General features: G+C 37.7%; 1 protein-coding gene across 1 annotated transcript in view; it reads left to right on the top strand.

Annotated features, from left to right (window-relative positions):
* The window catches only part of LOC136713371 (neurocalcin-delta), a 90,984-nt gene that overhangs the window by 8,061 nt on the left and 58,575 nt on the right, over nucleotides 1–24,348 (top strand). The window contains exon 2 of the mRNA XM_066690400.1: nucleotides 7,284–7,394. The gene's annotated coding sequence lies outside the window, so the exon portion shown is untranslated. The remainder of the gene's footprint in view (nucleotides 1–7,283; nucleotides 7,395–24,348) is intronic.

The raw sequence follows: 24,348 nt of genomic DNA, 5'->3' as shown, positions 1-24,348 counted from the left end.
GTGTACAACATGAGTGATGCCCTGCTTTGTCAGAATATTAATGTGTGAAGAAGATGACATTGAACTGTAAAGCCTATTAAATCCTTTTTTTTTTTAAACTAGATAGAATATAATTTTCCAACTACTGTCAGTAAGTTAGCCCAGTTTTAAATCAAACCTTTCCCATTGCTGCTTACTTTATGGGTCCCCTGGGTTAAAAGTGATCTCACACATGTTCTGAGCAGTTTTGGTGGCAGTGTAATAAAGTGCTATGAATGGAGTCTGTTTATATGTCCTCTTAAATTAATAATGTGTTAGGATCACACTATCCTAAATGGGATTAAATCTATAACAAATTTTCAAACATCAGGTATACATTGGCTTTATTTTAGAGAATGACCTAATTACATTCATCATTGATCTGTTGTAGACCAATGGCATCCAGCACTGGTTCTTCAGAGCCCCAGTCTAGCAGGTATTACTGGTCAAAACTATCAGGTTTCCGTTCATTGAATAAGTGACTTGTTTAAATAATCAATACCTAACTTGTGTTCCCAGTCTTTAGAAACTGGTGATTTCGGGTCGCCTACAAACCGAACTGGAATGTCTTGGAAAGCCTTATTGTACATCATCTGAGATCCCCCCCCTAATTCATTTCTATGATCCACAACATCATGAACAAGTATTTTGTGTCCTGATTGGCAGGATAACTCTGTGTTTGTTTGAGAAAGGTGCCAGCTCTGTGTGACTCTGTGTGACTTTGTAAGATGACAATAGGATGCAAAATACATATTAAAGGGGAACTACACTGTAATCCCATTGTTTCTCAGGTTATTCTATAAGTAGAAACGTATTCTGTGAATATTTTGGTGCAGTTCCCCTTTAAGCCTTTGAGCATCTTTGTTTCTTTGTGGTGAGTGACCAACTATAATCCTGGTTTACACTTTAAAGGTTCTGTGAAGATCTCTCATTTTACTTTTATTTGTCGTAATGGCCCCCGACCGGGCAAGATTATCGGCAAAGAAGGACAATTCTCAGGGGATCAAAGTGCAGTCCATTTTAATAAGTTTATATTTTAATCTTTCTTTTTCCCCGAAATATGCACTTGTACATTTTACATTTTCTCTCTCTCCGTTTTTTTTTTTTTTTTCCCTCTCTGAAACAGCTGCTTGTTTTGAAAAGAAATGTTACCTAGGGAAACCATTATCAAAGCAGATATAAGATGAAGCAAGAAATATACAGCTCCTTTGAATTTAATTGCCTTTCTATCGCCTACGTCTTGGGAAAAGAAAATTACAAATATCCATATTGATTTAATTTCTTATCAAGCTATTGGGACTGTGATTGTAGCAAAATGTCACTTCTTGCCAATTATGGTGCTTCTCAGAGGATCTAACTAAACACCTAATTTTATTCAGTGTTGCCACATATTGCAAATCCTAATTTCTATATTTTTTTGTTCTGTTTGGTTAAAGGAGCTCTGTTGTCTTTTTTTATGTTTTATACATTATACCTGATTCACTAACTGCCATCATATACAGTGAGGGGAAAAAAGTATTTGATCCCCTGCAGATTTTGTACGTTTGCCCACTGACAAAGAAATGATCAGTCTATAATTTTAATGGTAGGTGTATTTTAACAGTGAGAGACAGAATAACAACAAAAAAATCCAGAAAAACGCATTTCAAAAAAGTTATAAATTGATTTGCATGTTAATGAGGGAAATAAGTATTTGACCCCTTCGACTTAGTACTTGGTGGCAAAACCCTTGTTGGCAATCACAGAGGTCAGACGTTTCTTGTAGTTGGCCACCAGGTTTGCACACATCTCAGGAGGGATTTTGTCCCACTCCTCTTTGCAGATCCTCTCCAAGTCATTAAGGTTTCGAGGCTGATGTTTGGCAACTCGAACCTTCAGCTCCCTCCACAGATTTTCTATGGGATTAAGGTCTGGAGACTGGCTAGGCCACTCCAGGACCTTAATGTGCTTCTTCTTGAGCCACTCCTTTGTTGCCTTGGCTGTGTGTTTTGAGTCATTGTCATGCTGGAATACCCATCCACGACCCATTTTCAATGCCCTGGCTGAGGGAAGGAGGTTCTCACCCAAGATTTGACGATACATGGCCCCGTCCATTGTCCCTATGATGTGGTGCAGTTGTCCTGTCCCCTTAGCAGAAAAACACCCCCAAAGCATAATGTTTCCACCTCCATGTTTGATGGTGGGGATGGTGTTTTTGGGGTCATTCCTCCTCCTCCAAGCAAGGCGAGTTGAGTTGATGCCAAAGAGCTTGATTTTGGTCTCATCTGACCACAACACTTTCACCCAGTTCTCCTCTGAATCATTCAGATGTTGGCAAACTTCAGACGGGCCTGTACATGTGCTTTCTTGAGCAGGGGGACCTTGCGGGCACTGCAGGATTTCAGTCCTTCATGGCGTAGTGTGTTACCAATTGTTTTCTTGGTGACTATGGTCCCAGCTGCCTTGAGATCATTAACAAGATCCTCCAGTGTAGTTCTGGGCTGATTCCTCACCGTTCTCATGATCATTGAAACTCCACGAGGTGAGATCTTGCATGGAGCCCCAGACCAAGGGAGACTGACAGTTATTTGTGTTTCTTCCATTTGCGAATAATCGCACCAACTGTTGTCACCTTCTCACCAAGCTGCTTGGCGATGGTCTTGTAGCCCATTCCAGCCTTGTGTAGGTCTACAATCTTGTCCCTGACATCCTTGGACAGCTCTTTGGTCTTGGCCATGGTGGAGAGTTTGGAATCTGATTGATTGATTGCTTCTGTGGACAGGTGTCTTTTATACAGGTAACGAGCTGAGATTAGGAGCACTCCCTTTAAGAGAGTGCTCCTAATCTCAGCTCGTTACCTGTATAAAAGACACCTGGGAGCCAGAAATCTTGCTGATTGATAGGGGATCAAATACTTATTTCCCTCATTAACATGCAAATCAATTTAAAACTTTTTTGAAATGCGTTTTTCTGGATTTTTTTGTTGTTATTCTGTCTGTTCTTCACTGTTAAAATACACCTACCATTACAATTATAGACTGATCATTTCTTTGTCAGTGGGCAAACGTACAAAATCAGCAGGGGATCAAATACTTGTTTCCCTCACTGTAGGCTAGACACCAAAACTGCATGGTCCCTTTTACAATCAGTAGGTCTATACTTTCAACAACTTCAAAAGTTCATAATTTTTTCTGTTCATTACATCTGTATGCAAAAGTCTTTAAAAAGTCAAAGACCTACAAAGAAATAGCCAGAACTATTTTTTCAACTATGCAGATGCTTTTATGTTGTTTTTTGATCAAGCTAATCTGAGGAATAAAGTAAACAAAATAATATAGTCTTTCAATGACATTCTTATCAGTTCCTGTTTTTTTGTTGTCTATACCCCTATACCTATATTGTTTCACACTGAAACAATTTCTGGCTATTTGGTGGCATTTTGTTGCAGGCAAGGTCTGTGTGAATGGGTTATTGCCGGCATTTCAATACCAGCAATTTTCCGGCAAGAATCCAAGTCCTGCAACAGGTCTGTGTGAGTGGAGCAGGAAAATTGTTTTTTATGTAATGGTGACGCGAAGCAACACATTTTTATTCATATTATTACTACATACTTTATTATTTGACCTGCAATGTTCTACTTAACAAGGATAACAACCTCCCTAAAACAATACATCTATCCATTACAGTGAATAACATAAAATGTAAGAGAAGATCAGAATAGCTTACAAGAGTAATCTAAACAAATTTTAAGGAGGTACTGAAAAAGGTTGTAAGACTTGCAGTAGTACAGCCTTTATAGGACAAGGGCTTGGGAAGGAAGAAAAAAGCTGAGGCACTCTATAGATGTTGTTTATGGCAAGAGTGTGTCATCGAAGATATATGTTGAGATTTGGAAAGAGCAAGGTTGATAAAAAGTTTAGTGGTGGTGGTGGGGGGGGTATGTTGGTGGAATCAGGGTGGAATAGAGATAGAAAGTATACAATGTGGAAAAAAGAACGAAGAAAATATATACACTGAGTCAGTGTTGTGCATTTCATATGCATTTGTTCTTCTTGTAGGATATGTTCTCTGACCTGTTTTTCTTTTCTTTTTACTGTAATATACTTACAGCTTTGTATTTTCCTACCAAACTAGGCTATATATTTTGTATTATCACATTCAAGATGTACAGTAGTTTCTTTAGCATGGTGCTGCCTTTTACATTTTGTGGTGGTTGTTTTAATAGCTGTTTTTGATCTGCTATGTACAGACATGAGCCTAGCCTTTTAATCTTGCGGTGTTTAGTTGGAATGGATTGCTTGTCAATCTGCTGCTGATTCTAAAAGGCTCAGTTTGCTTTTCTGAATTTGATGCCACATTATCATAACCTACCCTGATTTTAGAACACCAAATTAGCAGATTATGCTGCACTTTGCACATGCTTTATATGAAATGTACAGTGCATCCGGAAAGTATTCACAGCGCTTCACATTTTCCACATTTTGTTATGTTACAGCCTTATTCCAAAATTGATTATTTTCCTCAAAATTCTACAAACAGTACCCCATAATGACAACCTGAAAGAAGTTTGTTTGAAATCTTTGCAAATTTATTAAAAATAAAAACAAAAACAAAAAAAAGCACATGTACATAAGTATTCACAGCCCTTGCTCAATACTTTGTTGAAGCACCTTTGGCACCAATTATAGCCTCAAGTCTTTTTGAGTATGATGCTAAAAGCTTGGCACACCTATTTTTGGGAAGTTTCTCCCATTCTTCTTTACAGGACCTCTCAAGCTCCATCAGGTTGGATGGGGAGTGTCGGTGCACAGCCATTTTCAGATCTCTCCAGAGATGTTCAATCTGGTTCAAGTCTGGGCTCTGCTTGGGCCACTCAAGGACATTCACAGAGTTGTCCTGTAGCCACTCCTTTGGTTATCTTGGCTGTGTGCTTAGGGTCGTTGTCCTGTTGGAAGATGAACCTTGGCCCCAGTCTGAGGTCCAGAGTGCTCTGGAGCAGGTTTTCATCAAGGATGTCTCTGTACATTGCTGCATTCATCTTTCCCTCGATCCTGACTAGTCTCCCAGTTCCTGCCGCTGAAAAACATCCCCACAGCATGATGCTGCCACCACCATGCTTCACTGTAGGGATGGTATTGGCCAGGTGATGAGCGGTGCCTGGTTTCCTCCAGACATGACGCTTGCCATTCAGGCCAAAGAGTTTAGTTTCTCATGGTCTGAGAGACCTTCAGGTGCCTTTTGGCAAACTCCAGGCGGGCTGTCATGTGCCTTTTACTGAGGAGTGGCTTCCATCTGGCCACTCTACCATACAGGCCTGATTGGTGGAGTGTTGCAGAGATGGTTGTTCTTCTGGAAGGTTCTCCTCTCTCCACAGAGAGACACGCTGGAGCTCTGTCAGAGTGACCATCGGGTTCTTGGTCAACTCCCTAACTAAGGCCCTTCTCCCCCGATCACTCAGTTTGGCCGGGCAGCCAGCTCTAGGAAGAGTCCTGGTGGTTCCAAACTTCTTCCATTTACGGATGATGGAGGCCACTGTGCTCATTGGGACCTTCAATGCTGCAGAAATTCTTCTGTACCCTTCCCCAGATCTGTGCCTCGATACAATCCTGTCTCGGAGGTCTACAGACAATTCCTTGGACTTCATGGCTTGCTCTGACATGCACTGTTAACTGTGGGACCTTATATAGACAGGTGTGTGCCTTTCCAAATCATGTCCAATCAACTGAATTTGCCACAGGTGGACTCCAATCAAGTTGTAGAAACATCTCAAGGATGATCAGTGGAAACAGGATGCACCTGAGCTCAATTTTGAGTGTCATGGCAAAGGCTGTGAATACTTATGTACTTTTTTTGTTTTTTATTTTTAATACATTTGCAAAGATTTCAAACAAACTTCTTTCACGTTGTCATTATGAGTTATTGTTTGTAGAATTTTGAGGAAAATAATGAATTTAATCCATTTTGGAATAAGGCTGTAACATAAAAAAATGTGCTGTGAATACTTTCCGGATGCACTGTAGATGATTCACTATTATTTCAGCATATTTACTGTTAAAACCAGCTGTAGTGCAGAGACTGCAGAGAGTATATTCAGACAGATTGCATGCAAAGCACAGCATAATCTCTTAATTCACGAAGGCTCTACTATTCTGTTTTTAGCATGGAAGATGTTCCCGAGACATATTACTGACTCTGTTCAAGATGTCCATGGTTTGCTGTCTTTGTGTGCTATGCATATTTCTCTGAATTAGTCCCGGCCTACTGTTCGTTTACTTTTCTGAGGGATAACAACTAAACAATTTGTCTGTTTTCTATTTCTGTAGTCCGAATCTTGCCATGCTGATAGTGTTTCCTCTCATAATTTCCTATGCACGATTCATAATTTTGTCATGCTGAGATATTACCCTGTGCAGTTTCTCCTTTTCTGTGTACTCTGTATCTGAAGCCACTGAGGGACAAGATCATGTGGCAGCAAATATTTAGCAACGTGTGTGTGCATTCCTCTAGTGCTTTTCCCTATGGCAAATGTATTATTAAATTAGAATGTGTTACAAGGAAACTTATGTGGCAGGGGATTTTACACATTTGAAGCCAGGAGGAATTAGATCCGTTGGCTACTTACATTATCTGGATGCACCCCAGCGTCAAGTGTACTGTGACTTGCAAGATCTGAAGTAACGATTTTCAATCTGTTTGTGCTCCCTGCACAACCTTTCACCCTTTTTCACATAGACTTTCCTTGTTATTTTACCATTTATTATTATATATTTTTTTTATTTAATATGGCAGGTTTAGAAATCATCTGAGCATTATTATAATAGGCCTGTATATTCTAGATGTGTGTGTGTGTGGGGGGGGGGGGGGGGGAGAGAGAGTGTGTTCTATTGTAACATTTCCTTATTAGTATTGAGTTCATGGACCATTTGACTTAATTGTGTTCTGGAGCACTACATGTTTAATAAACACAAAAAATAAATTGTTAAAGATTCAATGCATTATTTATGTTGAAAATCCGAATTTTAAAGAGATTTTGTTGTATTTGCATCTGCTTTTTTTTATATTCAAGAAGAAGGTTTTAGTTTTTTTAAGGCAATTGTACTATAACTATAAAAACATCAAATGTAGAGAAATCTGAACTGATACGAACAATCAGACTTTGAAACTGAACAAAATATAATTGATTTTAAAACCAATACATGTTTTTATTTTTGTTCTTCCAATTCAGAGTTTTATTATTTTATTGTTATGCAGTTCCCAATGTTTAACAACCTTGTCTTGTGCTTCAGTCCCAGCAGACAGTGTCGAATCCTTGCTTTGTGACAACCTCCACTACGTGAGGAAGGACACCTTGAAAATAGGTCTCCTTGTGAGTCGACGGAGGCATTGAGCAGCACCAGGTCAGTGGCTATGCTTTCAGTTCTTGCAGTTTTTTTTCTGTTGAGATGGGCTGCATCAGGAGGGTGCCTGGTACTGGAGGTGGATTTCAGTGGTGTAGAACAGGGAGCATGTAGAGACTAGTTGCATTTAAGTACATTTGACCCCAAGTCTGACCAAAGTGAATTGCATACTGGGGACTTCACGGATCACAACCATGTTGATGCATCTTAATGATTACAATGACAAAACAGAATTGGAACAGCAGTTGACATTCAGCATGCAGTGTGCATTGTTCTCTGTTGATCTGACTTAAGGCGTCCATTAAGTATTTTATGTAGTTTAATTTAGGTTAATGTACCATGCCTTAAATAAAAAGAGCATATCATGAAGAAATGGGGTCAGAGGATGATAAGCTCTTTCTTCTCCAGGGCATTACGCAGTTTGTGATTAAATTGTAATAATAATTCTATAACTTCCGAACCCACCCAAATGTGCACTTTGCAAGTTAAAATTAGCCACGTCCCTGGAACTCCCTTGTATCACTTGATCCAACAAGCCCGGTTTCTTCAAAAGAATCCCCCTTTAGAAGATAAGGACATAGACATGGTAAGAGATTACAAAAAGATTCCTTTCCCACACACTTACATTTAGGATTTTTTCCCCAGTGGTGTATCCATAATTCTGAGAAACTCTGCTGAGCGAAATGAGGTATGTAAAGCACACTGCACACTGCATTTATAAATTGTTCACAGATCTGCCCGACTCTAAAGAACACCAAACCAGAAAAAATATAGTATTTTAGATATGTATGTAGCATGATATCAGCAGCAGCAGCAGTCTATGGATCCACTGCTGGATGAAGGCCTCCCAAAATTGTTTCAATATATAGCTTCTCTTTTTCATGTTTTTTTAAATCTTTTATGTGATTGTCAGGTCTTTCTTCATCTGTCTAACTTTTGCGTTTAGTGACCTAGATTCGGGGCCATACAGTAGGATATATGAGCAACTCTTGTTAATTTGTGAAGAGTGACTAGAGCTTTCTTGAAGTGTAAGTGCTTAGTATCTTAGTATGCTACAATCAGAGTAAAGGCTGCACTGGAAAGACCTATTTGAGTGTACACAATTTATTGGTCCTGCAGGTGCTCAGAAAAGCAGAAAATTGCTGAGGGACTTAATTGGAGTGCTGGTAAGATTGTCATCCCAGAGTTCAATTAGTTTTAAATGCAGTGTAGGGATTGTTTTTTTGCACTTTGTGCATAAGAGATGAATGTGTTTGCTCTTATAATGCTACTGTTTAATATGCCTCAGGAGCTTTACTGAATTTCAAGTCACTGTGCAGCAATAAAAATGTAAAAAAAATCCATCAATTTTGCATCTTACCTCCAGTGATACGGTCTGTTTATATATGCAATTACTGCCTCTTATACATGTCAACCTGAATGTTCTGTTTAGTGTCAGGACTTGGAGTTGGAAAGAATTGTGGTCTCTTGGTGTGAATTATACACTGCAGGCATTTTCTAAATGTAATGCTTTCGATGATGGATGAATATAACCACTTCCTTTCAGAGATTTTATCTTGCCAAGAACAGGCTTAAATTATATTGTGCACACTGTGATGCACCCACTTCTCAGTGAAATATTTGGTGGAAGAGAAAAGGCAAACTATGGGCCTACTAGGAGTACTTGTATAGCACTGGATTGAAGTTTTCTTTCTCCATGTTCTTTTTTGTAACTCTTAGATAAATATAGCTCGATCTCTAAATTAAATCTAACTAGAATCTTTGGGTGGAAATGTCTTCATCTCATCTTGTTTTTATTTGTGTGTAACTAAGGCCTACACATATCCTATATAAGTTATTTAACTGCTTATTTTGTTAATGGAGAGCAACAGTTTACCACTACTGAATGTCTAATAATAGAACCAAAAACAACATGCAACACAGGCTATGGAATAATAGTACTGATTTATAGAAAACATACCCTTTCTTGGGAGTTTGTATTTTTGTATTAAAGTTAGTTGAAAACACTACACAGAGCTCATAGTAAAAAAATAAAATAATACAACATGTTTCTCCCTTCCATTAAAGCAAAGTAAAACCAGCCATACCCTTAAATTAGAATTGTATACCTGACACTTTTCTCTCTGTTTTGTTTCCTGTGCCTTTTGCTATTCTAATTTAATCATGTAAAGCCCATTGGTGAGGTTTGTTCAGTTTTGGCACATTCTAGAAGCAGTTTATTTTGTTTTGAAATGGTTAATTATCTAAACAAGCAATCAAAAGTATTCTTTCAGAACTCTCATGTTACAATCACCATAAAATGACATTTAATAACAGATGAAGACCTATGGATCCTAAACACTACAGAAATAACTTCCACTATTTGAGTTCCATGTACTAGACATATTGTATTATTATAATTATAATTATTAATAATAATAATAATATTAATAATATTGTTATACTGGTCTTATGTGTACAGTATGGAATTTGTGATTTTTATTTTACATTATGCTTTTAATGGATTTGTATTGATTAGTTTGATCTTTAAGATAGGGGTTTGAATTGGTGAAAACAACAGTAATTGTAATCAGCTAAGGAGCTGAACATTTAATTGTCTTCCATCAATAACTACTAAATTACTCCCTAACAAGGAGATGTTTTGTCATGGTATTTTGGCTCTCTGTGTCTCTTATACACTTATAATATATTTCAGCCTACAGCAGATCTTTAAAATTAGTGTAGTCCACTGATATCCATGGAGAACCAGAATTAATAAGCACATGAGACCAGCAGCACAGACTTTTTTTGTAGAATACTTGCAGACATATATATATATATATATATATATATACTTTATTTATTTATTTTAATTTATTTCATCCTAGGCAGGCAATCTTGTTATGCTGTGAGCATTTACACTGCCAGAATTAATTGCATTAGTAGCATTTGATCTGTATCACTATCACCTCCCTGAGAGGAACTAATCCAGCTCAGTTGCTTTTACACTTCCATTTCTGAGCAGAATTAACTGCTGCAGATGCATGATCCTGGGCAGTATAAATGTGCCTTTGATGTGACATAGGGCCTACACATTGGTACATTGTGCTTCAAACAATCACTGCAAAGTTTCACTGCAGACTCAAACCGCTATTCTAACCTTTCATGTTGTTAAAATGTAAAATTAAGGTACTTTTTACTTCCACAGCACCTTGGTGACCTATAAAACCATATTTTTAGAACCTGTGATAGTTGCCTTTTTAAATACATATATTTACGAAAACAAAAAACTATATTTCCTGTTATGGTTTCTGAATATGGCTCCATCAGAAATCCAGTTGATGTCTGTAGAAGATGAACTGGCTTCTGTGCAGACTGTTTTGCACAAAGCTCCATAAAAAATTCAAGTGCTAGAGGCTTTTAGCAGAATCTTTCTCCTTGATCGTTTGACTGTGTGTTTTAATCATTAGGAAAAGCTTCCTGCTGATTCTGTTCTGTAATAATTTATTTTAATGTCATGACACAAATTACTGTTTGGCAAAGGTATGCATAACAGCTAAGCTGGTCTGCCTACATAACATTATTTCTCTGGCATACGGGGTTAAGGGAAAGGCATTTTTACAGAATTTTATTACATGCTGTTCCTAAGATATTACGTGATGTCTCTGAACTCCTACTGTAGTTATTGTTTGATTGTAGGATTAGAAGGACAGATAACCTTATTTTACCATAAGTCTATTTAACCCTTGTCAAGAAACCCAACAATGGCCAGTTTGTTAACTTGAGTCCCACAAGGGGTTTCAGCCATTTTTGACTTTCATCCAGAAGCCATTTTGTGCCCTTATTAAAGCAGGTAGTATAATAGGCAGATGGTAAGAGAGATGCATGTACATTAAATCAAATTCAAAATATCATTTTTAGATTCTGCAAAATGACACACATTTGACTGCCAAGCTTGGCCTGGTTTCATACTTGACCTGTATCCTCTCCTATGTAAATCAAAATCAAAAGCTATAGAACTTTCTTAGATTTTGCTTGGACTTCAACTGAAAATCAAATTATCAGGCATCTAGTTTCACTTGTTCAATTTCACAACTCTCTCTGACAAGTTTCTGAATGAGATTTACATCATCTTGCATTTCCACATTTTGATTTACTGCAGTGAGCTTCATATGCAGAATAGATCATTTTTGACCAACCATATGTGTGATGTCATCAGAACTGGTGATTTTTATCCCAAGATCAAACTGTAGAAATATATCAGTCTCTGGCAAATACCAATACATAACAAAGGACTTGATTATTCTAAGCATAGGTTCCCTGATCTATGTGATTGTTGATTTTTAAGACACAGTTTACTTTTGCATTTTTAGGAAGGCATTTTCATTTAAATAACGGTAAGTAACGTTACATCCTGAATCAAACAGAAATGTATTTGAATGTAGGATACAGAGTGTACGGCTTCCAGTGTTTGCTATAACACTTCCATGTAGTGCTGAAGCAAATTAGCATTTGAATATTCAGATTGTGTTCTGTGGGAGGTCTATAGAATGACACTCACTGATTTGTTTGACATTTAATTGAAAAACACACCTGCAAGAGTGTATTGATTAATCAGCATTGTGGGAATAAGTTTGTGAAACTGATTTTACTACATTTTCAGGTTTATGTGGTTCCAATAAAAGGCAAAACGGTTTTAAATTAAAGTACTAATTTATAATTGACTGTGTGATTGGGATAACTTTGACACATGGAAATCCAAGCAATTAATTCCAGTCCATCCTTGTTTGCTTGTATATTTATTCATTTATTTGTATCTGCTAATCAGAACAAGTGAATCATAGTTCCATACAGTCCTACAATAGGGTGAAGGTTACTGCTTTACTCAAACTTTCCTCTTTTATGTGGAGTAATATATAAACTATTAAGAGGTACTAAAGTATTTCCTATCCTATCTATTTCCTATAGTCCAACAATATTTTTGTGCAGCAGTACACCCATTTCTGAGCATGTCAATGGGCTAATATTGACAAATTGTGCTTGTATTTTTGTGGTAAGATAACTGATCTACCCCCGCTCGTCAGTGTGCAGTAATCTTTGTGGTATGCTTAAGGCTGTTTATTGCTTCGTCAACATCGCAGGATATGTAATACCCGTCACTTTCATTACATACTGTATTTTTGTTTCAGTTCCACACTATATTTTTTGTCATTTGACTGTTAACCGCTTATTTTATATATTCAATTATTTGCTTCCAAAAAAAGAGGTGGCATCAACATCTGATATACCTTGTGATGCATTTGCTTACTACTCACAATTCCTCCTGGTTTTACATTGACAATTCCACTGTGGTGACTTTCATAATTTTTTAATTGCACAAATGTTTATACTAAAATGAGAGAAATAAAAAAATGTATTATCCCTAATTCAAAGTCTGGGTCTGCCTCAAAGCAGGGAGGAGAAGGCGGGTCAATGGCAGAGTTGTTTCTTTGATAGGGAGGGGAGCGCTCCTCTGACTGAGTCAGTTCAGATTATTTGTGCAGTGACTGCGAACAGGATTCCCTTGCTGGCTCACTTCCTAGGTTGTAAATGTCCATAAATAATATAAAACCTAACAAACCAAAAATACACTGATAGCAGTCATCACTATATTGCAGACTGGTAGAGTGTTCAGCTCTTTATTTTTATTTTTTATTATATATGCAAGTTTTAGCTTTGTGGCAGAAAAGTATTTGTAATGTTTTCTATTATTGTCTTTGTTTTTGCCTTTTCTTTTTTGATCACATTGACATAAGGATTACATTGTTTTGGAGATGTTTTGTATTATTTAAATATAAGTCTGCCATAGAGCGACGTTCAATCACCATTTTTATTCAAATAGCTGTGGGAAACAGAGAAACATTAAGATATGAGCAGATGGACCTAATTTCCCCACATAACAGGATTTTAAATGTCCATTTAAAGACCAAAACCCTCGTATTTTTAAAAAGACTTTAACTATCTATAAACTACGTTTTAATACATTTCTCATATATATGCAAATGCATTGTTTTGCCTTATCAATATAATACAATTGCATTTGAAACCATTTTTTTGCTGCGCTGCCAAGAAACCGCAATCAGGAAAAACCAACAAAAAAAGGCGATTTATTAAAGTTTCATTTCTGAAAAAGAAACATTGATTTTCTCCGATCATCAGGTCATTCTGTGATTGGGGCTCATTTCACCCCAACAGCTTTTCACATGATGTAGAAGTGTGATGTGCTTTACCAAGAAACACAGATTAAAAACTAGGTCTGAACCCACAGTCTACAAAATGAGAAGAAAATTCCAACAAAACAAAAAGCCTGGAAAGAAGAGGGACAGACAGTGGCTGTATTCGAAACCGCGTACTATCCATACTACACGTACTACATACCAACATTTCAACATTACTGACATGTTATAGTGTAGTATGAGTACTATGCGGTTTTGAATACAGCCGTGTCTTCAGTGCGCCGCTGCCCTCCTCACCAGCTGCAGAGAAGCAGCCGCTATTTCTAACAAATTATTGATACATTTTGCTTAACTATTAAAATTATTAATGATTTATGTTCGTCACCTTGGATACATTGTAGTAGTAATAATAATGGTATTGATAATAATAATAATAATAATAATAATAATAATAATAATTGCATACATACATACATGCCAATCATTTTCAGTGTCCCATCCCAACTATTGTGTATGGAGGCGGAAAGGTGCTAAACATAGTTTTTTCATGCGTTCTCAAAGCTTCTTATTATACAAACACTGTACTATTTAATTGTTTTAATATATATATATAGCTTCTTTAAACTTGATTTCCTTTTTTTACCATGAATTCCGCGATTCGGTCCGTGTTCTCCGCAACGCAGATTTCATATAGCCCTAATTTTGCTCCTAGTTTATATTTGTATTTATTCTTAAGCTCATCAATTAAATTCTATTCTGAATACTAAATATAAAGAGGTATTTGTTTTAGTAAAGGAGACCTTGATATATTGTTTTAGATTGCAAAGATTCGTTCCATATGCATAGTTTGTGTTTAGGATCATTTCCACTTAAGTATTTAAATGTATAATGATGCATTTCCAGACCTGATCTAACTGTAAAAACAACTTAATAAGAACATGTATCACTAAACAAATAGTATAATTGTCCACAAATAGGTTATACAGTAAATAGGGTATATATTTAGTTAAATTTCATTATCATATTCAGGTTTCATAAACCTTTTTCCTGCATATATTACTTGGTGGTAAATGTAATTATTACCAGTTTTCTGTTTTGTTTTACAACTAAATAAGATTAAGGTTGGAAATTTTATTTCCATATTTTCAGTTGCTTTCCATTAAAGACCCTTAAAGTCCCAGATTCCAGTCCCTTTACTTTGCTATTATAGTGCAATTGTGTGTAAGAAACTGCTACACACAGAAAACCATAAGTTTTAAAGTGGTATGCAGTGATCCATCAGTTTTCCAGTCATAATTGTGCTTCTGTAAGTAATGTATTACCATGTGATGCCCCAGTTTTAAGTACAGCACAGTACAGCACACATGTCCATAGCTCAAGTACAGAGGGATTGCTTCTTATGATGATCAACACATTCGGTCTTCAAGTTAGGCGTCTGTGCTAACTGGATCTGTGCCTTGTATGTGACAAAAAGTAAAATCCTTCTAAAAACTAATTTTCTTGAATACCCTGCAATGTAAGTAACAAAACAGTCACTTCTGATTGAGGAAAATGGAGGATTGCTATATATGAGACTTTAAATTATACATTCTCCTCATATGTACTTGCAAATATGTCTTGACCTAGCTGCCACAAACATTAAAATTCACTGTCTCAATATTGTCTGTGTCTGAAGGACACTAGCTGAAAACTATTATTTTTCTTCTTATTATTATTGTACTCAGTCAACTTGTATGTGCTAGAAACATCACCGTTTCAGTACATTAGATGTAAAAGCTGCTTCTATACCCAAAATGAAGACCTATCAGTTTTATGTTATTTATTTATACAGCAAATCATTACAATTTCATTTCTTTGGAATAATCGGGCTTACTGCCACTTACAGAAGCACTACATCACCAGCACCTGTTCATTAAATCTATCGTGTGTTAAGCTCCACAGATTTGGAATTGAAGTGACAGTCGTATAGGCATGGAAATCTAGCACATTGCTTTATTGCATTGAAGAAGACAGAAGGGTATCTCAGATTGAATCGCACTGAAATTTGTACGCTGATGCTATTTCCAGAGGAGCTCAGATCATATTACCTACGCATCTCCGAAGCAGGCCCAGCTGTGGGATTACGATGGGAGTTACATCACATTCTCAAGGTACACCTACTCCCATAGCCTTCACTGTTCAATTGTGAATGATCAAGGAGAGGGGGAAAAACAAGCTGCTGGCTTCATTTAAATAATTTGCTTACAATGTTAACCATACAAATATGTAAATTCAATGGAAAAACAGAAAGTGACAGGTTATTTTCCTCTAAAAACTGCTATAGGACCTACAGAAACTTACTGAACTATAGCTAGCTTGCATCCCCTTCCCCAATCAACAATTCAGAAGCAGACCGCCATGCCTGTGGACATTTTGGAATCAATACCTAAGTGTGTACAAACAGGTTGTACAATTTACATAAGTATTTGCAGCTTATTACTGCTTTTACTGTAGGCATTGTAACCTAAAAAGGCAGACATCCACAGTTCCTTTCATTCTCCTATTCCAGAATACCTGCATATTCAAATTGTTAGTTTTTCTAAGCTTCTTGCAAGACCGATTTGGCTTGGTGACAGTGAAGAAAGTACAGTTTGACTTCAGGGATATTAAATATTCAGGGAAACCACAGCCTTTATACATCTCACTATATGGGCCCTGATAATATTAGTGAGGACCGCTTGCAGAGTGAAAGCATTCCCCCCCGGTAAGAAGATCTGATGGAAGCAAGGGAAAAGAAAGCGGCAGATAATCCACAGTGTCATTGGGGATCCCAAGTAGGCTAAGGATTGGGTAATAAATTCAACTTTCTAAACCAAGCCCACAAACCTTCCACTTCCTTTGAATGGCGGAGACTGAGACTATAGATAAGTTATATTCTGTTTGATGCAAAGTTTATCCTTTATTTGTCTTTGTTATTATGCCAGGACCTATTCTTCCCGACATGAGTGGAAAGCCTCAATCTGCATTTCAAAAGCAACTATTTTATAGAAAGTATAAATATTTATAAGCATAGCAACAATGTTCCTACTAGATGTACTATGGCCTGGCTTTAATCAACACTTTGACCCACCCTCCAAATTGCAAAATACACACTTACTATTTGATAGCAGTTTTTTGATTGCAATAAGCTGACAAATGCAAAGCTGTTAGTGATTAAAACTTCCATGTGTGTGCATGCGTGCATGTGCGCGTGTGTATGTATAGCTGAAATAATTGAGAAAAAGTTGGGGATGTATGCAGTTTTAGTTTTTTCCTGCTGACAATAGTTGTGCTGTCAAAACAAAAAGGAGTTTTTCTTCTTTCGTCTTCCCTTCACTGTGTAGGAAAATGATTGTGGCTTACTGAGGTCAGAAAGGAGTGTGGACTGCTTTCCAATTAAAGCCAATTCATTTGTAGGTTTAGTTTCTATTAGACATAAGACACATATGCAAGACACAATGGGTATGTAAAACTTTGTATGAAATATATCAAAACCTTTGTGTTTGATATGCCATCTGTTGCTTTAATCACTCAAATCTTTATTAAGCACAATGGTCAGATAAGAGTTTTGATTTCTGACTGTTAGTGTAGAAATTGGATCACCTTTAGTAATGCTTTTCTAAGGATTTCTAAGTATCATTTTTACTTTAATTTATTGTGCAAGAGTCTAAAAATGATGGAGTTTTCAAAACATGTTTTTGTCATTTCTTGCTCTCTGGAAGTGCAGTGATCTTGGATATATTTGCAGCCTCCAGCAGAAGCACAGCTTACTGGCTTATTCAAATAGCTAGACAGCCTAACTTGCCATCTTAAACAAAAGCCACTTGTACAGCCTAGTGTTATACTGAGTGTAATTGTCTTTTTTTTATGGCTGTCACATCAAATTCTGGTGGAGCCATTGATTCATCTGCCTTGAAATGGCTTAAGTGCTGCCTGACTGAATCTGAAAATTGCTCTGTTGCAAATGTGTGTGAAAAACTAAACAGATGATCAAAAATATAATATCATGCCAAGTGTTTTTTTGGTCCCAGTTTGGCTGGTATTTGGCCCAAGGTAACCCATATAAACTTAAAGAATCAGCTACAGTTGAGGCCTGTTTTGTACTCAGGACTCGATTTGGCTATTAACCCGTACTGGACAAGGAACACAATTATGGAAACGACCCTGACCCTGGCATGATTTAGAAAAGGTTACAGGTCAGCCTAAATGCTCAAGTACAGGCACTGTTGGACTCTGGTAATACCCTGGCCCACCGCTCTCTTATCCATCCTGTCTCGGTAAGAGATTTTCCCAGATTGCAGGAGTTGTGGGAGATGAGACCGATAGTGAACAGTAAGAATACGCCTCTCCCTCTCGCTCCCCAAAGGGTAAGGAACAAGCCCTTATTTCGAGTTTAACAAAGAGTTGCCCAGAGCTCAGAATCAGTGCTGATGGATGAACCGGACACCGTCAATGAAAAGCTGGGGAAAAAACCCTCAACGTGGTGGATCTACTGACTAATGTCTCTAATCAGACGACTTACAGAATCCCAACTCCAGGATCCTAACATGAGAAATACATGACAAGATGTGAAGATCCTGGAAGGAAATAAAATACATGAAAGCATTACTTTTCCCTTTAAATCACTTTGCTGTTAAAAAAATGGGCTACTATATCAAGTACATTAAAAGATGGGAGGACATTTTAGTACCCAAACTTGTTTCATGTGTAGGTTGAGAATACTTTTGACTTCAGCTTAGGTTACTATTCTCTTTCTTTCCTAAAGAATAACACAAGTCAAGGTGGTGTGCTGTGAAATTGGAGAATTTAGTGAGACAAACATCAAAAAGAACACGGAAGGGGCAGACCTCCGCCATCTTCTATTTGTATTCAATAACGTGTGCTCAGCTTCATGTAATTTCCTTCAATACGTATTGTGATTTAAGAGGCTTAACTATCCAAGCTGCTTCTGCTGGAATCCAGTGGATGGGAAAAGCAGAAAGACCAAGTGTACTATTGCAGAAGGAGATCTGTATGTGGTATTCTCTTGGGGAAATTTAAATCTTTGTTATTTTTAATGAGAGAGTCTGTCATTTGCAAGGAAGCTGAATTTGAATCTCAATTACAGTAGAATATATCAGCTCCTTGCTTTTTTGTATGCAGATTGTATTAGTTGGCATGTTGTTGCAGGGAATCCTACCAGCAATATCAGAGCATGGACCTGGCAGACCTCTGTTGAATGACACATAAGATCTGGCCCCTTATTTAATCCGTAACTGTGAACTGACCTCTCGGACATAAGTATGTGACCTGAGCCACTGGAAAGAACAACATGTAAACCTTGCTCTGTGACGTTCACAGCATGGTTTTCAAAAGAGACATGATAAGGAGAGTTTTTTAAAACCTGTTTAATGCAACCGAGTCTCAACAGATATATTTTAAATATGCCGCAATTGATTCATGTATACCCTTGCAGTGGAGTTTAACAAGTGACTTGAATGAGCTTTTAGACATTTTCTCTGACTGCCTTTTCAATGTGAGCTTGTTATTCCTTGTTTAGTCATAACTGTATTTTTCTGTAACAGTACTGGTGTTTTCAGCCTCAAGAGACTGCATCTCATGTGTGCAAGGGCAGGGCAGCAGGAAGCAGTGATTTAATTTGAATACACTTTCTGATCAAGCTGTTAGCTTTGGCACCTTGAATTTATTGGAGAGCCCATCACATGTTGCTACAAAATCTTGAAATGTGTGAAAAGCTATGCCCAACAGATTTTTGGTGTCAGATTCCAAAAGGTGGAGTATTGTAGCAAAGAACTCAAGTGGAGTTCCTTCTTTCCCTGTGCCCAGTGCAGCACAGGAGCATGTGGAAGACATTGGCTTGTTTCTTGTTGTAGAGTTCCTCTTGAACCAAATTGGCTCAGAGCTTTCTAGCGAACTGAGAACTTGTCAGTGGAAGCCATGGTTAGGTTGTTCATGGTTCATGTTCATGGTTAGTGGAAGACATTTTCAGATGACACCATTTTTGTCCCTCCATTGTCAATAAAATGATAATCTACTAAATGTAGCCTGGTGATCATTTTACAAATTTCTTATGAGTCTGATATGGCTGTTGCATATGATCAAGTGCAGGAAATCTCTTTCTTGAAATCCAATCTACCACTTAAAGACTAGCTACAGTCCAGAGGATATTCATTTGATATCAGTGGCATGAAAAGAACATTTAACATACCCATCGTGCTTCATACTTGGCTCTACTCTAAAAGTATCTGCTCACTTTAATGGAGGGAACTTGTAATTATTAAGCATAGCACTGCATAGGGTGCCAATGTTGCATATATCCTGATCCAGTTGAGTTAAAAAATAAAAACAAAAACAATCACTGCTTCTTATGACAATAAGATACTGCATCAAAAAAAATGTTATTCCTAAATAAGTGTACACATTAAAATGATCTTGATATATGCATAGGGAAGTTAATAACAGTCTCGTCATGGGAGATGAATATTGAACGTATTGAAAAAAGCTTTTCCTATTGGACTCAATAGTCAATGCCCAATTTACGTACCAACTGTAGACCCAGTCTTTAAAAATGAACTATCCATCTTGGTGTATGTTTCTCAGTACCTTCCCCCCAAAAAAAACTCCAAGGTGCCTTTTTCTGAAATTCTCTTAGTGTTTTTGAAAAAGAGTAATTGTGTATTTTCAGTGTATTTTTTTGTTCCTTTTATTTTCTGTGTTTTAAGTAATATGTTTTTGAACCCATGGATTTCCATGGCAAATCCGGGCTGTGATGAGAATATAGTGCTTACTGAAAAGATGAATTAGAGCATCGGCTTTTGAAAGCATTTCCTTTGCTGTCAGACATTCCTAATTAGCCACAGTGCACTTAGGGCCCTGTGACAGGCATGCAGTTATTTTTATTTATTTATTTATTTTGTCGTTCGTTGGTCTGCTTAGTCTGTAGTACCATCTCTTGCTGTGTATCAAAATGCCTTCTGAGCAGTCATTTTGTAAATCGTAATGTTATGCAGTAATTATTCACAGCTCTCTTCGTAATTTGGCATTACTAAAGGGATACATTGAGTGAGTGTGGAAGCATTAAAGAAATATGCTTGCCGTTTCGGTGTTGTATTCATTATTGCTAAAGTCAAAAATATTCACACCTTTTATTTTAGACTTGTCGATTCCTTCTGTTCAACAAATATTGTTTAAGTCAAAGTTTCATGTTTTTTTAACTGAAATTATGTATCTTTTTAGTGTTTGTTGAGATCTGATTTAGAGAGAGAATAATCAAGATATCAGTTGATTGAACGACCTTAAAGTATCAGTTACTGCTGAAGGAAATTCAAGGCATGTGGAAACATTTGCGGAAATCTAAGATCAACTAAAGTATTATCTTCAAGGATTTGATAAGGACTGAATAAACTCCACCGACAGCTGTGTTGTCTATCACTTCCACTGCATACTCTGTATTTAGTTGCACATGAGGGATGCTCCCACACAGGAACATGTCTTTGCTGCTTTTTAAATAGGAAGCCTTGTGGGTGTTGTTGACTTACTCATCCAGAAAACAGGGGGATCATGCTGCAGGAAAGTGATTTCTTTCAAGCCTTGGATTGAACAAGAAACCCCAGTCGCTATCTTCGATGGATAGAAGTACTGTATAAAATGTCAACTGAGTTTCAGAGGCTAAATAGCCTGTTGCTTGCATTGCATTGTGTTTTTCCAATTGTAAATATACACACAGTGCCTATAGAAAATCTACATCCCCTTGAACTTTTTCACATTTTGTTGTCAGGGCCTCAAGAGTTTCATTTTTTTTCTACAAATCTATACAGCATACACTACACTGTTAAGAGGAAAATAAGAATAAAAATAAGAATAATATTTATAAATAAAAAATGCAAAACTGGAATATAATAATTGGTTAATACTTGGTTGAAGCCCCTTTGGCAGCAATTACAGATGTGAGTCTGTACCAACATTGCACACCTAGATTTGGAAATATTTGACCATTCTTTTTTACAAAACTGTTTCAAGTTCCTTGGGGAGCGTTTATGGACAGCAATCTTCAAGTCATAACACACATTTTCTATTAGATTTGGGTCGGGCTCTGACTAGGGAACTCAAGTACATTTACCCTTTTGATCCTTAGCCACTCCAATACAGTTTTGGCTGTGTGCTTTGGGGTGTTGCCATGCTGAAAGTTGAACTTCTGTCCATGTTTCAGCTTTCTTGCAGAGAGCAGCAGGTTTTCCTCAAGCACTTTTCTGTTCTGCGAAGCTTGTCACATTAAGGAGCTAAAAACGGGCAAATCCTTGTGGAAAAAATGCTTGGATAGAGATTCGCCTTTCAGCAGGACAATGACCCAAAGCACACAGTCAAAGCAACACTGGAGTGGTTTAGAAACAAGAATGTGAATGTCCTAGAGTGGCCCAGTCAAAGCCCGGACTTGAATCCGATTTAAGAATCTGTGGCAAGACTTGAAGATTGCTGTCCACCAATGATCCCCATCCAACTTGACATAGCTTGAACAATTTTATATTGCACAATATTGCACAATTCCTATGTGCAAACCTGGTAGAGACTTACCCCAAAAGATTCATAGCTGTAATTGCTCCCAAAGGTGGTTCTACAAAGTACTGACTCAGAGATGAATACTTATCCAACCAAACATTTGTGTTTCACAATGTTGTTTCACAATAGTGTTGAATAAAATCCCATTTAAATGCATACAAATTTCAGGTTGTAACCGCATGATTGCAGTGGTTGCAGTGTGCTAAGGAACACAAACACTGGACAATGGTGGACTGAAAACAACAAAATGTTGAATGATCTGATGAACCACAGTTCCTGCTGTTTCATGCTGATGGGAGGACCAAGATATGGCTAAAACCCCAGGAGTCCATGGATCTATCCTGCCAGGTGTCAACAAGGTGGCAGTGTGATGGTGCTTCTTAAAGATAGTATAGTATTACACCTGTGCTCCCAGGTGTCTTCTGTAGTAATAGCCATAGCTCAGAGGGGGGTGTAGGGTGAGTCTTGCAGCCTGGACCTGAGGACAGTTATCCTGACTGACAGTTGGTTAGGGGACTCTGGATTGGTCAGCCAGTAGCAAATCCCGTTGCAGCCTCCAGTCAGTCATGCCTCACTGTTTCCTGACAGGCAGCATGAACAGAAGTGACTTGGCTGACAGGGCATGGCTCAGAGGACATGTCGGTGTCTTCATTGCTCTTGTCAAAGCGGCCAGGCACAACACAAAAGGCCATTCGATCAGAACTAGAATGAAGCCGAGTTCGAAAAGCTTGAAGAATGGCCGCCTGGTGCTACTTCCTTCAGATTGCAACCCAAGGGAAACATTTGTCCTCATTAAAGATTCTAAGCAGTAAATAAACCTTTAAAAATGTTTTCAGTCAAATGTGCAGACCCCAGTCATGCAGTGTGTTTGGAAGGAAATAGTGATATGCTTTCTTTCACTCGGGAGGCATCTATTTATAGTGGGAAATATTTGAACTTTTCCACATTTTTTGTTTTTTTTGTTTTTAACTTCTGAGCCAGCCACAAGCTAAATATAAAGCCCATCTACCTTCCTCACCACCGGGTGTATGTGGAGAGATTGTGGCTAAGTGGGATAATGGCTTTCCCTCTCTGAGCCTCCCTCACCACCACCATTTTGGCCCAGCCAATTGCCTTCTGGGGAAAATTCAAAACTTGAGCAAAATAAGAATTGGACTCGGGCTGAAATATATGCTTCCTTTTTTATCCTTATGATTTTTGATTATTTTTTCATATATATTAATAAGGGCTTCCAATTAATGACACTCAAGCACACACACACACACACACACACACACACACTTTAAACTACAAACAATTACACCAACCCCTTCCTTGGCAATCCTAAAACAGGAGCCTTGCAGCACGCACTTCATAAAACAAATCCCTGTGATAGCCCACCTTGACCCTTAGCAGAAAGCCAGTGATGCAAGCCTAATTGTGTGGCGCTCCACTTCATATGCATATAGGGGCCTACCGCAGAAAGAGAGATGGAGAGAATGAGGCAGGGAGGATGAAAGCAACTCCGGGGAGGTGAGTGGGCAGGAATCGTGACAGCCAGTACAGAGCAAACTAAAAAGACAAGAAGAATGTAGGAGTTGCTCGCAGAATCCTGTACACCGCCGGCCCACGCTGCATTGAGCCAGACGCCTACGCGACTGTGGCTAAATTCCAAGGAGATGCATGTGTTACGCCATTGCCTTTTCAGCTTTTTCTCTTTAATGATATCACCTGCAGAAAAAAAAAACTTTTATATCTTTTATAGGCAGCCTTGATTCTAGTACTGTGAGATGAGGACATGCATTAAAGATGTCTTTTGAGAAACAGACTGAATAGCTGTGGAGAAAGAGAGGTTGTAATGCTTAGGAGTAATTAGCAGACATAAAGTACTATTCCAATTATTGCTAATGTGTTATACAAGTCATCTCGGTATTATTAGAGTCTAGGCTTATGTAGCAATGTTTTATTTTTGATGGAAATCGCGTCAACCAAAATCATTCTAATCAGAATTATTAATCGGCCAAATATTTGATGTTCCAAAATATGTAATGCAAATTTCCTTCATTCTCAGTATGCCTCTGTCATCCTCTTGTCAGTTGGTGTTTTCTCACAAAACCAAAGCTCAAAGTGATCTAATTTCACTATGTAAAAAACAATTAAACATTGTGTTGTCTTCCAGGTCTTGTTCCTGCAAGAGTAACTTGAAA

Source organism: Amia ocellicauda, chromosome 18 (genome assembly GCF_036373705.1).
Source record: "Amia ocellicauda isolate fAmiCal2 chromosome 18, fAmiCal2.hap1, whole genome shotgun sequence".
Taxonomy (NCBI): domain Eukaryota; kingdom Metazoa; phylum Chordata; class Actinopteri; order Amiiformes; family Amiidae; genus Amia; species Amia ocellicauda.
This window is presented reverse-complemented; position numbering and strand designations above follow the sequence as displayed.